Here is a 17,999-nt window from a genome sequence, read left to right on the forward strand (position 1 = left end):
ATCCAAGCGAGCCATAATTATACGAAGACGAGAAATAAATATAATCGTCACTATGACAGACAGAGAATATACTATAATACGTCGAGTCGATCAGTCGTCCGTTAAATTCGATTCGATCGAATTTAAATCAATTAAGATCTCGCGAAGGAAGAGAGGAAGGAGGCTTAAAGCAGGAGAGCTGTGTATTTGTCACGGCCACGACAAACGAGCGGATGCAAAACCGGACGCAGCTACGGGGACATTCGCTATCATGGACCGCGCGCGTTAAATTAATCGTTGCACACTTACGTTTCTTAATTGCCATCGAAACGGACCTCAAAAGATCCTGTCCCGTCCAGTGACCGCGGATGCAAGTGCTTCGATTACCATAAACGTTCAAAGGCCGGGTCTTGTCTACGAAACGATCGACGCGGCAACCGGTTGACCCTGTGAAGATACGCTAGAGAAGAGCCTTTTCCTCCTCCTCTTCTTTTCTATTCCTTTTATTCTTCCTTTACTTCGTGGTAAGCCGCAAGGCAAGTGTCTTGACCGAAGAAGAAAAGGAGAGAGCCGCTGGGAGCCGAGGAGCTTCCGACAAGTGGCTTTTCCTTAAGGAGAGACAGACGATAGGGATGGGAGAACGGTGATTGGTAGTAGAGGCACAGTATGAGAGAGAAGTAGAAACGCGGATATCGAGAGAGGAAGAGAGAAGCCGTGATAGAAAGGGAAGGAGGGATTATGGTCGTGAGTTTGTCGAGGGACGATGGCCAGGGACGAAGAGGGGTAACTCAAGACGGGTCTAAGTGAGTCTTCCGGTCGACAGGCAATGATAGCCCTGAGAACTGACCCGACCCCCGGATATGTGTTGCGCATATATGTGGGGACACATACATAGCAGCATCGCAAACGTGTCACAACATTGTCCGCCTCTATTCGGCCCGGACCTGGTCATCGTAATAGCTTATTTCGTAAATCGGAGATTCGTAATGGGGTACGCACGCGTGACGATAGGTAAGCCAGTATGCGGTCAATTCGGCATAAGCGGTTTGCATGATGCCGAAGAGTTTCGGCTGTTGAGGTTACGAGGTGAACGCCAAAGACCAGGCTATTAGGGATCGGACGATGAACGCCGTTCCCGAATAGAGTTCATTCGTGTACAGCGACCGTGCGATTCGATTTAGGCCTCTGCAAACGTTTATGCGAACGATTTTGTTCGAAATTATCGATATTGAATACGACGATGAGAATTATCATGTTGAAAAGCTTTTTGGATTATGGGGTGTAACAACTATGGTGCGATAAAAAAGAGTTTAATACGGTGTAACGAAGTGATAAAATCGGTTGGTAATTAGAGTAATTATACTTTGAACGTCGAGATAAAAGAATCGATGATAGAAATGTAGGTGTATACATAAGTATTTGATACCTCGGACAGTGCCGTACGAAGACATTTGTAATACGGAGTCTACGTACAACGCTTTGATTTATCGAAATAAAAATTTACCTTAGAATTTTCCTTCCCGGTTTTCAATTTATTAAAATAGTAAATGATATAATTCGTTATTAATAAAATTGCAAAATAGAATATATTACGCGAAATCGTAATCATAATCGGTTAAACGCTGATTTAATTTACGACGTGACCATACTGCGGTTCGTACTAGACTTTAAAAAATCGTTGATAAAAGTACAAACAATAACAAAAATGTTAAACAAAACAGATTTAACTGCTAGATATTTCCAGTCTCTTTCAGATATTTTGTCGATATTCGAGACGCACGAGTATCGTCACATTCGAACAGTTTGAACAGACGCGAACAGAAGACAGATTATACGACACTATAAATCATGAAACAGTGACATAACGCCTCCTACGCCAGCTCGCGACCTCGTAGTTGTCAGATAATTAGCTCGGCCAACCTTCGTAAGAATCTCCTCTGCACTAGAAATTACGCAACCGCCAGAGGAAAATCCTTTGAAAAACGATCATTTTTCTCTGTTGTATGATTTAAAAATTCATCGCAATATACGCCGATCTTTCAGAATGAACGCTGGAACGAGAAATACTCGGAAGATAACTATCAGACTGAGTTTCAGTTAAATCGCTAAAGCAGTTCGAAGGAGCGATCCTCCTCCCCACTTACCTCTTGGGCGTCCATTTAATCGTCTACTTCGTAATTTTAATTTGTGAGAACGACGTCTCATTAACACCCGGCCGACCATTTGCCGCGTCTTACTTATGTTCGACTTAAAGCTTAATGAGAGCCACGCGGTAAGTTCGTGCCTCGTGCGCTTAATGACGTCGAAGGTATCAGTTTGAGGGGATGACGAGGGACAGGGGAGAAGGGGATCGAGCTTTAAGGTCGTAGGACGATCGATGGCTGGAGAGCACGCCGGCTAAAGGAGTCATTTGTCTTCGTAGCCACTTTGCTTGTCAAATCGAGCCGGCCTATTATTACGGCACAGCGCTGTTAGACGCCTTAGATTTAAACACGCCCGTTTTAAGCTAATATCCTGCCGCCTCTGACGCGGCTCCACTTTTCAAACACGGTTAACCCTTTTGAATAGTGGCGCGCGAGCGCTGCCGCTTCGATCGCTACCCTGCCATTCAGCCTCGTTTGTTCGAAATTTGGCGACGCTTGCTCGTCACGATTTGTAATTGCCCCCGTTCGATCGGTGTGTTCAACGTTGATGGCGAGATCGTGCGTGGAATCTTATCGCGGTTTGGCACTGAGAATTTTAATACGAATAGGACGTAGTGGGGTGATTTAAATTAGACGACATTTTGGGATTGTAAATCCCAAGGAAATTAAAAAATATAATTATACAGGAAGAAATGTCTTTAACGAAATATATTTGTACTTCGGAATAGGTTACCGCTGGGATGAAAAATATCTAGTTCATAAATTTCATTATATATATAGTACTCTTATAAAGTTTTGTAGCTCATTGTAGCGTTATCGTATCTTATAAAATCTTTTAAAGTGCTTGTTGGTTAAAGCGTTTCATTTCTGATGATTTTTAAAATCTAACGAGATTTTAGATACCTTACAGAAGAACTTTTAAGAATTGTATTAAACTTACAATTTTTAACTATTAGCATAAATTTGAAGGTAAAAGTATCGATAATTCTCAATAATAGTATCGTAGTATTAAATACACGGGTTCGTAAAACGAAGTTTCACCACAGAGTTGTCCATATCATCGTGTCATATTTTCCCAGAATTTCAACGTTAACGAGACAAGATTAGCCGAGCTATTTAGAGACGCGGTATCCAATAAATAAATTACCAAGCACTTACACGGTGCTTCTATACGTTGTCCACAAGCCAACACCGTTTCCCCGTTACTGTTAGGAAGAAGACAGTCGGTATTTTCTCGAAATCGCGAGCGAAGGATCGTTCTGGGTCATCTCCGTGGATGAACGGAAACGTTGAAAAACATTTTTCCCTTTTTACAAGGCACGACGGCGTATGCACCAGCGTACAACCCGCTAATTAGCATTCTCATTGAAAAAGGCTTTTCTCGAGCGAGGCTGAATCCTTAGCTCGGCGAACATGATATGCGCGGGGAATCACGGATCTCGAAAACGAGGAAAGGCCCGCGCACAAAGGGAGTAGCAAGGTTTGTACTGACTTGCGGAAAGAGGCGGTCACGCCGCGTTTCCGAGTCGCTGCCGGCGCGTCTGCTTATTTACTAATTCGGAAGCAATGTAAATAATCGCGCCATCACAGCCGGACGGTAATCACGGCACGAATAGCCGTACCCGGTGTCTCTCAGGAGACGAGCTTCACTGACCACGTGGCACGACGAGAAAGTATAGTCGAGAGGTATAAGCGAGCCGACGCAGGTGTGACGGGTCAATAAATGACCGATTGTCGCAATCGTCCAGGTGTATCGCCTTCCGTAGCATTGTCAACAAGTTCCGGATCTGAGATACCCGCCTACGTATCTATCTCGGGTAATACGGTCCTCTTTTTCTCTCTTCCCTCCAACCTTTTCCTTTTTTCCTTCCTTTCCTTTTGTTTTTATTCTTTTTTCTCTCTCTTTTGTCCTTTTTCCTTCTTTGTTTTGTTTCGTTGAGCCAGAGCCACGCCGAGCGCGAATCCGTGATCAATTCATTTTCCAACGACCGCGGCGAGCGCGTGCATTCAATTTCTTAATGAGGTTTATTACACTCCACTCTTTCTCGCTCCGCCTCCCCTCCGGTTCACCCTTTGCCTCGCCCTTACGTCTTCCTTTGTCCCGCGCTCTTTTAACATTCGCGTTTGATAATATTTTTATTTCCCTGTTATTCTCACGCCCCAGGTGTTTCCATTGTAACCTCATTAACATTGCCGCAAACTCGATACACTTTCGCTCACCCTCTCCCTCTCCCTCTTTACTCTCTTACATACGCATTCCCTCGAATTTTTCTCGCTGTCTCGCGACCCGCGATGTTTCGGTGCATCGGTGCATCGGTGCAGTCTAGACGGTCCTCGTCAAATTTTCCTCCGCGACTCGCAGAATCGTTATTTTTACACCGGGGATCTTCCCGTGGGATCTAGCGAACCCGGGATAGGAACGGCGATACCCTGTCGTTCGTTCCTGTCACGTTATCTCGGCGACCGTGCATCCAGCAGCGCTGGCGGAAACTTTTTCCTGTTCTTTCTGCGCGTCCACCGTCCCGCCGCCCCTTCTCGTCCGACTCTTTCTCTTTCCTTCTCTTTCTCTCTATGACTCCCTTTTCTTTCATGTCCTGCCGCAAGGTCTCGTTTTATAACCACGTAAACTCTGTTTAATTAACGCGTGGACTGAAAGAGGAGGAATTTTCGATGTAAGCGGCGCATTGCACCGCCGGTGCATAAGGTACAGCGCGCATTGCGATGATCCTATGTCGGTGATGGAGTTGGTCGAGACGGTGCGCGCCGTGTGGAGGAGTGGAGATGGTTAGAGGTCGGTCTGCAGGGGTTGCAACAGGGAGGACCGTAATACTGGTGCCGGTGGTCGTAACGTTGATGATGGTGGTGGTGATGGCGATGGTGGTAGTAGTGGGTACTTGAGAGAGCTCGCCGTTTCCCTTATTCCTTCAATCAACGTCAGCTGGGGAGGCGAGTCTAGTGTGTACCCTGAGCAAATACTCGCGTGCTCCGCACTAGAGCAGCATAGAGCTCAATGACTACATCATCCACGAAGGTGGTGGTTAGCTAGACGCGCCTTTGCCCCATCCGGTCAGACAGTCATCGAAATCGATTCTTTCCGTGATATAAACGGCCAGCTCGCAAATACCGGACAGTATTATAGTAAATACGCGGTCCGTGGTTGCACGCCGATGACGCGATCTCGAAATATAGTAAGACGCGACTTTTGCGCGAAACATGCGCCGATTAAACGGTAAACGTACGAAAAAACTTAATACGCAGTTAGAAATCATCCTCTTAAACTGATATTAGTGATAATCGTTGCAATTAATTATTTGTAAAGTAACGAGTTATAAAAGAATAAGAGACAATGCTAGTAAAAATACTCGCGCAAGAATATCCAAACCGAAGGAAAAGTGTCGATCGATGTCTCGCGATAAATTTGTCCAATAAATTCTCCAATCGCTTGTACGTTCTACCGTTGAACCGATATCGAATATCAGCGAAATTAACGAAGCAATCGAATCAAGGAGATGAAAATGGAACGAGCTTTAGGAGATTCGCGTCTGCAGAGTTCGTGAAACGTTCGTCCTCCCTTAAGCATTTCCTCCGTTAAACGCATCGTATGGGTGTCGATGTCTCGCGTCTGGAAAGGTCTCGTTAAAATAGGAAGGAAGAGGGCCGGATACACGGCGGTTACGCATGCATCATGGGTCGTCTAAACAAGCTGTTTAGACGACTTCAAGTTAACCCAAATTGACTCAATTGGATTAACCGCGCCGTGGCTCACCCGACACTTGGGAACCGGCCTGTACCGGCGTCACCGTATCCGCGAGAGAGCCAGTCCTTTGCTTCTCATGCAAATACGCATCGCGTTATTCCACCACTTCAGCCCGTTTCTCTCCCTCGTTTCTCGTCCGAGTCCTTTTTTCTCACCCGTTTCGCCTGTCCCCTGTGCCCTCCTTGCCTCGTTCGCGAATTTAGCTGGTTAGCTGAATTGATGGCGTTTGGGAAAATTGCCTCGTCTACGCTTCGTACGGGGCTATCAGAGAGGCCCTGCTCTCACAAGGAGACCCTCCGCGTCTTCTCCGTTCGCCAGCCGTTTCCCTCTCTGTTGCTCTGATATCGGCGGGGGCGATCTCTTCTCCGAATAGCATCCACAGCGTTGCATCACGAGCACATTGACGCGGTTAGGCTTTACAGAGGCTCTAGGCCGAGGCTCTTTCAGGAGAGTATCGTTCGGTGTGCATGCAGACCGGACCATGTCAACGCGGACCACGAAGAGTCTTCCGCTCCTCGAGCCAGTTTCGCGTGTACACGTGACGTGCTGACGCACGTCGTTCTCCTCTGTCCTGTCTCTCATGTCAATTTGCGGCCGAGGGCCGCGGAAGGAAGAGACGGAGCAGTGGAGAGGAGGAACAGGAGGCAGAGCGAGCGGCAGAGAGGCGGCGTAGGAGAGCCCAGAGAGGCTTACGTTAAATCGTAGGATCGAGGGAGTGTTGCGTGGATTGAAGTGTCCGTTCCTTGGCTAACCGTGGACCCCATGCGTATATATGAGTAATACAAATGCAACCTCCTCCACCTCCATCGGCCTCGACGCTCTGTGTTCTCTGTTTCTCCGTGTCCCCCGACTAGCCTTGTCTTTTATCGTCGTTGCGCCCGACCGGGCGGTCTTTCTCGCTCCCTTGGGCCGCTCTCCGCGATATATGGATCGTCGGAAGTCACCTTCCTCATTATCATACCAACAGGCTCGCTCGCTCACTCGGGCACAGCCTTCATCCTGTGCCCTAGTCACTTACGGTTCGCGGGTGACCAACCCAAGTGCGAGCTACTCCAACGTCCGACGATCGGTAGGGTGAACGCTGGATCGTTCCAGTAAGCCGCGAGAACCACTGGCCTGGGGAACAAGACGCAAGTCCATTATACTCAATCACGGCGTGATTGGCTCAAACGATCGGACCACCGCTCGCCGTGCGTCGTTCCACGGAGATTCGCGCGGACGTGCCGCGTTGAGTTTCGTAACGTCAAGAAGGAAAGATCCTGCTCTGGACCGCTTCTCATCGCCCTCGAGTTTCCTCTTCCCGTTCATTTTTCTCTCCTTTACTTAAACAAAGGCATTCGCGACCTTCTGACATTCCAGTTTAAGATAACTCGCTAAATATCTGATCTCAGAAAATAACATACTGCGGTTTGAAAAGCTTCAAGTAAAAATTTTGAAATTATATCGGTAACGACTTTTAGTAAAACTTTTGGATAGTTGGAGGAAAACGATATTATCACCGTTTTCTTGATATATAAAAAATACAAATTTACAATGAAAGCAATCAAATTACGAGTGTTAGTATCGTTATATCGAGTAAAGATCTGAAATTAGTTAAATTCATTTAGAGCAGGTAATGTCTGATTCACCTAGGAAACATTTGCTTTTTTCTCCTTCTTCTCGGAACACTTAGCGTCAATATCATTCTCTTTTTCGTTTCGAACAATCCAATCGTAATTAAGAGAATCTTACAGATTCGTCAGTCTCCGAACTCGTTAGCATCCATCCGATAAATCGAATCGCAGTAACCAGGTGTTTCCGATTTCGAGAACGATCAAAGGTGTGTCCCATGCACTCCGTTTCTAGAACCACGAATGTAGACCAAGGTCCAGCTGCAACAAAAGGTCCACGGCACACTCTAAACTACGCAGACCCCATTTCGAGTCTATCTATTCTCACATCTGTTCCGCTAGATTCGAAAGGTGACTTTCCATCTCCAGTCTGATCTATCTTTCCAATCTCTCTATCTCTCTTATACTCCCATTATGTTTTTTATTCAACCATTCCCAGGCAGATTATCAGAGAACTGTGTCGAAAAAGACGAACGAGAATCGCTCCGCGTCCGTGGTTCGTATCTCTCTCGTAATCGGGCTCGTGGCGAGCTATCGTGCACGAGCACCTTAACGACTTGAAACATAGCCGTTTCTTTTTCTCGTTTTTCTCCGGCTGGACAATAGCAGACAGATATTTGCAGCGGCTCGTATCGAGACTTTCGTCAGCCACGGCGCAATGTATCTTTCTTTTATTCCCGTTATTTCGAGATGACGATATAATTCGTAAATAACGGCTAGAAGAAGCGGAATCGTCGCTTCGTTCGTTGGCATACTTTTCGAAATTGCCGTGACTTCGAGACAGTGAGGATACGTAGTACGATGATCGTTGGTCCGAGCCAAACGCCGCGAGCACGGTAACTTTGGCAATTGAATATAATTAAGTAATCTCGGTACGATATCGTGGAGATGGTTGGACGACAGGAAAAAGCCGGCGCGGCGAAAACTGGAGGGCAGGTTGGCCGACTGCCATAAGGAGGCCTCGCCTCGAAATGCCAACGACAATAACGCCGATAATCCTGCAGGCTCCTGCTTGCCAATATGCTGCGGACGTATCTACGTAACTGCCTCGAAAAGTAGCCCGTGGCCAATAAAATGCAAACAGGGAAAGACCGGGAATCTGTCGTTGAGCCTCCTCGATCTGCTTCGCCGCTGATTACTCGACTCGCGAATCTGGGACTCTTGCTTGGCATCGGAGAACGAAGGAGGTGGAACTCTTATGCCGAAAACTCCATATTCCACAGAGATGGACCGGCCTGGCCAGTTGTTTTCCACCGAATCGTAGCGAGGTGGAAATTATTGGCTGGGAACTATCAGAGATTATTTACATTCTGATCGAAACTCGTCGACTGAACGTTGAAATTAGTTTTCCGTATAATTTTTTCCCTCTTATATCTTGTTTTATATATTTTCTTTTTTTTTTTTTTTTTTTTTTTTTTTTTTGACTAGGTAGGAGTAAAGTTTTACAATGCATAGAAAATAGCAATTGCTTTCGAGCATTGGTAATGGGTAATCTTCATGTGTCGATATCTCGCTATTTTTGGTTCTTGGCGTTTGCTTCTCTCGTTTACGAATAAACGCTGTTAATGTAATGGTATATAGTAATTGACAGTTGCAAGAAAACAGGAAAAAGGGAGATTGAAAGATTTACATTTTCGCAGTAGAATTCCAAAGGTATTAGTGTAGGTTTCTAAATTCTAAAGAAATATACTCGTATACTTCGAATTATTTTAATAAATGTAAGCTATTTCGTTCGTTAATTATCATTACATATGTATTCTATTTGTACGCGATTTCCATTTACAGCTATGAAAATAATTTATATCTTTCCAATGTACTTCTTCCTACTTCTTTGTAAGAATTCATTCTCGTGTTCAACCATCACGCAATTTACTTATTCTATTCAAATACACAGCAATTTTCTAACAACTGATTCTCCTTGAAACTTTCCCACTAATCGTTTTCTAGAAATCAATGATGTAACGCGACGTTTTTTTCCATAATACTTGTTTTTTGCGTTCGAAATTTCAGAACTAAAGTGCAGAATCTATAAACATAACAATATGTAAAACAATTCCTACACGAAAATCCTGCAACGTTTACGATAGCAGAAAGATCCTAATCTAAATCAAAATTTTAAGTATAATTAGACAAATACGTAGTTCCCAAAATCTGCTCAATATCTCCTAAATTAAAAATCGTGATTTTTAAAGCAAGTTTTGAAAAACTGATAAAAGGTGATAAAAATTGTTAAGTTGGCATTTATCATCCTTTTTCAATTCTACGTAACATCGTCAAGTTATTGGAACTTGAAAGATTCGTGTCGCTACAATATTCCGCACACACGAAACTGAAGAACGAAAATTGCAAATTTTCCTAAAATGAAAATTTTAAAAAGATTTCTAACTCACCTGGTTGCTGTATCCCGTTAATTCTTCGAAACAGTAAACATTTAAACGTACTTAACGCTCGAGATGTTTCTCCCCTGCTAAGCGATCCAACGTACGCTGCTTCGTGTAATTATTAGCAACCCTAAGACGAAACGGTGTTCCGAGCACCCTTATCTCGAGCGTATCGGATCGAACAGAATAACATGGTGTCGTCGAAGGGAAACAGCTAGACCGTTACTCCACCCAGGCACGAGTCAACCGACTGGGTCGCGTGATTCTTAAGACGTTGGAAAAGTAGGGGTTCGTTTGTGCTCTAAGACGTTAGAGCGACCTCGTCAGGGGTTCGAATAATGGTAACAAGAAGCCAAAACGTCGGTTACTCCTCGTGAACGGCAGCTGGCACGCGCTCCTTCCAATTCCTAAGGAGACCTTTCCTTCTGTCTTCTTCGCCCTTCTCCGCCTTAAGTCTTGAGCGCGCGCTGGGGAACCAAACTAAGAGGGGAAGCCAGTCTCGAGAAGTTACCTTACCTGAATCCAGTTGGGGATACCTAGACATTTAAATCGGGGGACACCACCCGGCGGAACCACCTGAATACTAGCAAGGGGGCCTTCTTGATCTTACAGTGGCGTAGAACTTAAGGGCTGTTTCTCACCAGTCGATTACGTTTTCTTGATTCCACTGAGATCATTCGGATCTTCATATTTCAACGTTGCTCTCGTTTCGAGAACAATTCTTAAAAGTTTTGAAGCGTGTGTTATTCGCGCGAAGATTCGTATCTCGTTTCATAAATATATCCGATTCGCTTGAAAAATTAAAGTAGCGGAATGTTTCAAGAATGGCGTGAAAGTTAAACGTTCAACGAATGAATAAATGGCACGAGATTCTTTGCAATTTTAATCATTTCAAATGAAAGAAAAATATGAGCCAGAGTAACAAAAATGTCATTAATTTAAAAAATTAAAGTACTTTCGATTGTAATTTATAAATTCACGATGGCTAAAAGTCAAGGCGATACAGGAAATGTTTGCAAATCCAATCGAAGTCGTAAGTTTAAATGTCCCACGAGATTTCAACGACCGTCACAGCGACAGGGTAGCGTCTACGCTGTTGAGGGCAAGGACCGTTGTTCCTACTTCCTTTCCAGAGGGAGGACGAAGGGCGCCGTAGGATTTTTTGTAACTTTCAATATTAGACGTTAGCGTTTCCCACAGAGAGAAGTCATGGGAACACATTGAACGAAAGGCCGCAGAACGTCTCGTGGAAATTCTTCAGAGGAGATTTGCGATTGCACCTTGGGTAGAATTCCCCGTATAAAGGATGTGCAATGTGCGTTTAAATCTTCCTCTTTCTTTGACGTCCGAACCTTAAATTCGTACGATCCCTTCCTTAGGTATTTCGTGCTTTGGACTATCTTTGGTGACTGTTATATCAAAAATTCGATCTATCTCGTTCCTATTTTTTTCCCATGAAAAACAACGATATTTCGATCGATGGCCGCATAAAGCAGCAATTTAGACGAAAGAAATACGTAGAAATTCGTTCGACGACGAATTTCAACGCTCGACGCTCGCCCTTTAATTCACGAGATGTTCGCTGATCTTTCTCCTCTGCTTTTCGTAATTTGCAAAATCCGGTACGTGGTATAACGGCGGAGCAATGTCACGGACAAATCGGACCGGTATTCCCATTCATCCCGCTAAACCAAAAAATTCCAGCATCATCGAGTCCGCGGCTCGTAAAAGTGGCGCGCTCATTATCGCTCGTATTATCTGTAACGCAGCATGAATGGCGACCGAAATCGAAATGAAAACGCAGGAAAGGTCATGCTCGCGTGCCAGGAATAACACGGTGGCCGTGGCGTTGACCCACATTGTTTTTGAAACGCGATTAAACTCATTGGAAACGACCGAAGGTAGATTAATGGTCCTGGGTCGCGTAACCGTGCGCGGAAAGCGAGGTAAAAAGCGAAACAAATTTAACGAGCTGTGAATTATGAAAATCGGTGACAGGCCGCCGCTTTTAAATGCTCTTTCTCTCTCTCTCTCTCTCTCTCTTTTCCTCTCTCGCGTGCCGATTCTCTCCACGTTGTCTGGCTCTCTCGCGCTTGCGAAGTTTGGTTTGGGCGCGTGCCAATGAATCGAAACGATTCGAATGCAAAATAATAATAAAACAGTGGAGGGTGTACGGCGCCGCGGGTGTGACGTCGGGTGGACGGGGGAGGAGGGCGGGGTCGGCAGCGCATTAACGCAATTAACCTCCAATTAATAACACATCAATTGACACCCGGTCAACTTGTTGCATCGGAGCAACCCGATAATATGCAGAACGCGTGTGAGCCGTGTATATACACATACGAGTCACCATGCTTCTGCTTTTGTATGCGTGTATCATTCTCTATATAGAACAGAATAGCTGCCTCTCTCTCTCTCTCTCTCTCGCTCTCTCTCTCGCTCTCTCGCAGCTTCCTATGTCCATGTGTTATTCCGTCTCGTGATCTCCGCGACTGTCTGCCTGTCCGTCTGTCTGCTAGTCATGTACATACGTGTAAATACACATTGACGATTAGGCGTCATGAAACGCTGATGCGTTTGCATGTTTGCGAATTCCTGTCACCAAAGGGGTTACTACCTTCGTCCCGGGTGGTGGATAATAACGAAACGAATGCTACAATAATTTACTATGTATATCGAGAGGGAGAGCGACGCATAGCGATGCGTGCGTGGTATACACGCAGAGCACCACGATGGACATGGACTGATGACCATAGCCGGGTTCCCATGCACAACCCCCTGCGAACACTACGGCCACATGACACCTACAGGGGGTGGAATTCCGATACACATGCCATTGCTGCGTCACCTCGACAACACCATGTGGGGTACGCGCACCATGTGATATTCAGCAAGTAGGAGCTTAGTAAACCTGCTTGCGCTCATGGTGGTTCGCGGCTTCATGCCGGAAGGAAGTCGTTGCCAATCGCAAAGTATAAGTAGTATTGTTTCGTTTTCGCAACGGGTTCCGTGCTGGTGGATCGCTTTGTTTCGCGCAACGATCGACCAGTATCGAAACCAACGGCTCGTCGACAGGAGACTTTCGAAATCGAATGGAAGCATCGAGGAAAATAGATCGGTTCGTACCGTTCCGTTGTCCTTTTTCTCTTTCTATCTATTGATCTTCCAAGTATTACTTTCATCGCGAAGAAAAGATCTGCTCGAAGAAGCAAAGATCTTTGCCCGATAAGACAGTAAGAAAGAAATTTTGTTTCACGCATAGGCTACGCCGATACCGCGAGTTCGTTCGTCTTATATCGATTCTAACAGTGTGTTTGGTTGTCGTTCCGTGGTAGGACAGTGCAGTCAACGCGAAAGAATCGGCGCGGCAACAGAGCAGATATGCCCTCTTTCTTTTCATCGATGGATTCATTAAAAAATTTCGATTCGCGGTATTCCCTTTGAAATTTCATACAAGGTCGATAGAAACCACGTAATGGACGGTAGGAGATTAACGAACGCTTTCCTCGCCCCGGGCTCTTTTGTGTTCCGGTCTCTTCCTTAATTACCCGAGCTATAGGTGGAAGTTATCTGCGTCGATAGTTCGAAACAATGGCTACCTTAGATTCTAACCCCTTCTCGATGAAAAATCTTCGGGAAAAGTTCACGAGATTACAAAGACGGTCTTTTGTTAACTTTCTCGTATAATCGATAGTTAATTTTTAATGCGATATAGATACCTCGCTAACTCGCTCTTTATATTGTTCGTTTTTAATTTACCTCGTTGCGTCTCATCCATATTCTTTTATGCTTTTTTCTTGACAATTCTTCCTCCAAGATTACGTTTATTAATATCGTTGAAATCCAGGACAGAGTATTGAACGAGTAACGAGCCAGACAAGTCGGTTCCAACCAGCGATTTTCTAATCTTGTATCGCAACCCCACCGGCATGACCTGCAATCACCCCTTCAAATCAAGTCACCTGCTTAAACGGTAAATATCGCATGACGCACAGGAAATGGCTGTTGGTGGTTCATCAGACTGTTTTCGTCTCGCTCGAAGATGATCGATGCGAGTGTCATTGCCCATAGAAATACAGGGTTTTGTAATGACAAAGTCACGTTCGTTACTCTCTGGCTGACGTGTTTTGTAAACTCGTACGTGCTTCATCATTTCGTCACATTTCGCCAGGAATTATAAAATCGAACGCGCAAACAAAACGATTTCAATTCGTTCGTTTTGTCAGCAACGTGATATATTTATCAAATTTAATAGATATCTTTACTTGCCGATATTTGCGAATGATAAATAGAGGATCAATGATTTTTCTAACGTCGACACTGCAAATTTTCGAAAAGAACAACGCTGAATAATTTCTTCGTTAAACGATGCTTTACTAATAACGTTTCATCGGTAATAATTACAGATCGCGAATGTTTATATAAATTCTACGTATTTGCACAAGTAAAAAATACAGAGATTATTATTTGCTCGTTAAACGATAATTAGTCGGTACTATACCTTGGATATTTTATATATTTTTGCAAATTATATGCATTTTGATGGCCATCCATTAAGAAATTATTTTCCGGAGACCGCGTCGAAGTAACAAAAAGTAATTTACTTGGGAATTGAACGAAGCGCATCTGCTCGATATAACATACATCGACAATGGGGTCACGAAAGCTCCTCGAACACATCGCCACGTATAATACACGTTTCTCGCGTGTAATTAGCCCGGCGTGTCTACTTCCGAGTCGAGTTGGTGGGAGAGTTCCTAAAACCATTTCCGGCCGGAGCACCTTTTTATTCTGACCGTCCCACGCGTGACGGCACAGGAGGGAAGTGGCGATCAAACGTAGGAAGAACAGACTTTGCTGACCCCCCTCGAAGCGTTACGTTCTTCGAGGCAGGTACGATCGTAGACGTTATCGAGCTTGAGACCATATGTCACCCTTTCAACCAATAAGAGTAAGATAATTATTGCTGGGGAATAGTATCCCGGAACAGAATGCCTTTTTTTTTACGAGAAACACACTGGAAAATATGTTTAGCTAGTACAGTCGTATACGTTATTCTTTCAAAGGTTTACAAAGTAGAAGTAATTTTTCGATACGAATTATTCACTATGCCACATGTCGATACAATCAAAGCGTTTAATAAGGAATATCCGAATGCATTTGTTACATACAGAACAAGATATAGAGATTGTAAGAAAATAATCTGCGAAAGCAGAATTCTAATTGTTTGACCATCTTCGTTGCATTTCATTGCCATTGATGTTTGCGATTTTATACGCATAAGAACAAGAACAAGTTTCTATTATCGGACTCTTTTACTTACTTATGCACTTGCTCGTGAACGAAAATGCGTTACGAATGATGCAGACACTAGTTACGACGTAAATTCGCTAGATAATGAACGAAAACGTTAAATTTTCTAGTTGCAAGAGAGACGCATCTTTTCATTTAAAGAGAATCATTCGATTTTGTTAAGCGTACGTGATAATGAAATTTTGGAATACATATTCCTCGACGCATATAAACGTTCGTGGAAGACCATCGTCGTAAAAGACAAGTGAGAAAAAAGTAGGAAAAGTGGGAAAGAAACACGCGATGGAAATAATCGCTGGCGATGCCAGAAGTGGCAAGTCCTAATTCAATTTTCATTCGGCTCCGAGTCCTTTGTATCGATTCGACGGGGTAAACAGAAACAGTGGATAATCGTTATTCAATTAGATGCATCGACGAGGCAAACGAATAATCGATGAATTCTAAGCTGCTGATTTCCAACCCTCCTTGCGCGATCGCGCGAACACGAGAGAACAGTAGAACTGGAAACGAGCGTTCGCGCTCGCGCGCCCGCATACGAGTTCTGCTCGTACCGGCCGAGGGGAAAAAGTACAACGATTCCATGCTTTCACCAATTCGCCGCTTTTGCCACGTGTTGCTATATACGTATTCCTCTCTTTGAACCTTCTTGTCGCTTCGTGAGCCACGCGTATATATACGTCTAGTCTCTCTTCGTCAATATACGTATAGGGGCGAGTGCTCGTGTCCTCGAACGCAGGCGGCTCGTGCGTAGGCAAACTATGGAATATGTCAGCCTATTGAGCGCAGGTGCTTTAAGCTGCTCAGCTGTTGCTTCGAATCTCATGTACATTCGCGCGGCTGTGTATCACGTTGATATTGGTGCACACTAAGCATCGTACCGTATCGGCCATCCGCGTGCGTGCAAACGCTGAACCGACTCACGTGTTTCACCCACGCACTTATGCGTATCGGCAATTGAATGGTGAAACGATCGGGCCCTCGCCTCGCCGCGAGCATCGTCGTCGCTCAATGAATTCGTTGAACGACCGTCGATTATCATCCATCGACGAAGTCGTTTCCTGAGAACGATGTCGTGGAAATAATTTACCCTTGTTTGGAGCGAAGAACGTTCGCGTTAACGTTTTCCCTACTTATCGTCGAAACTTACCAATCGAAATACGTACTCGTGTTGCTCTCGAGAAATATTATTGTTTTACGCTTGTATAAAATATTCACGGATAAAAAAAATATATTAGTAGAAAAAAATTCGTGTGTATTCGTTATATCATAGCAACGAGAACATAGTATCTCAAATAAAAGATACCTACACAGATATACGATACGAAAGAACATGATAAATCGATAGTCAATTTTATATAAATTATACGGAGGATGAATGATACACCTCTAGATAGGTACAATCTAAAAAAAGCGTCTGAAATAATCTACAAAAATGGTTCAAATGAATAATTCAAACGTAGCAAAACCTAATAGTTTAAGACGTAAAATCGTTTCTAAAAGAATGTAAGCATGTTTGAATCATCAAGGAAACAAAGCTTTGGATACAATTTGTCTATTAAATCAATTACAGGAATACGATTTAATAATAATATAGTTTCTGCACAACTTTTTATCCTTGAAATCGATTAAAACAGACAATGCATCCAGTTTATGACGAAGGATTACTATCAATTACTTTTTTGTGCATATTTGTCTCCAACTATCGATCAACGACAGGGGGTAATTGAGAAAGAGTCGACTTGCCGGAACTGACTACGTTCTGAATAAGAAATTCAATACAAGTAATTTTCTTATGGTCTTTCCACGGCCATCCTCGTCTTCGACAAATCCTGCAGTTCGCTGTACTTGTAGTTTTTCTCGCTAGAACTCTCGGCAGAAGACTTCGGCAGACAAAGTTAAACCATACCGTTCTCACTACCGCTCTATTCCTCGTCTTGTAGTCATGATCGATTACTAGTATTTTTAACTGGTAACACTTGCTATTCTCCCCGTGCACATTCTCCTACGGTTACGTGACATGATCGTGCATTGAACCGGTATACTTATCCCAAATATACGAGACCTGACAGAGGGAAGAATTCTATTTCCTATGTAAATCTGTACAATTTCGATGGCTATATAAAAAGCTGATGAATTATAAATCACCTAGTACGTAAGATGAAACGAATATAATTCCGAAATACCTTATCAACGAAATCAAGATAAGATTCACAATGAGAGATAAGTACGTTTTTCTTTCTTCACAAAATTACTTTTTTACTTCTTTAGAGATTTGAAATTTAGAACGTGTTAAATATTTCCTCTCTGAAATTTTCTCTCTATTTACAACGAAGTCATCCCTTCCTCGTAATTAAGTCTGTCTATGTCGTAAAATGAAGTGAACGACAATCGTATATACAGTCTCAGACGCTTTTATCTACGGAAGTCGAGAGCCTATATACGGAAGGCGTTTAAGCTAAAATACGATTCACGATCGTAACTTTTCTAAGTGTGGAGTATCGATCGTGTATCGCTATGTATAAGCGTGATCGAGCTCGGTATTTTTTTTTTTTTTTATAGGGGCGAGATAAGTAATGCATATCTTGGTTTGTTTGTGTTTCAGACGAATAAGAAGAACCGCGGGAAGGAAAATCGAGACGAGGGAGCGAGGGGCACCGAGCCCTTTGGCGAGCTCGAAGGATGCAGCTCCCAGGCGGGAGCACGAGAATTCCGCCCGCGAGATCACCGGCCTCAGTTCTCGTGATCATCAACGGAAGTAACATCGTATCGACTGTCACGAAGAAACGTAACGGCAACGGTAGACATAGTAACGAAA

The 17,999-nt window shown here is 44.0% G+C and overlaps 1 long non-coding RNA gene across 1 annotated transcript in view; it reads left to right on the top strand.

The window, feature by feature from the left end:
• The window catches only part of LOC139992598 (uncharacterized), a 116,258-nt gene extending 98,405 nt beyond the window's left edge, over positions 1 to 17,853 (top strand). The window contains exon 4 of the long non-coding RNA XR_011801159.1: positions 17,787 to 17,853. This is a non-coding gene — a long non-coding RNA (uncharacterized lncRNA). The remainder of the gene's footprint in view (positions 1 to 17,786) is intronic.
• Positions 17,854 to 17,999: the final 146 nt, after the last annotated feature.

This window comes from Bombus fervidus, chromosome 11 (assembly GCF_041682495.2).
Source record: "Bombus fervidus isolate BK054 chromosome 11, iyBomFerv1, whole genome shotgun sequence".
Taxonomy (NCBI): domain Eukaryota; kingdom Metazoa; phylum Arthropoda; class Insecta; order Hymenoptera; family Apidae; genus Bombus; species Bombus fervidus.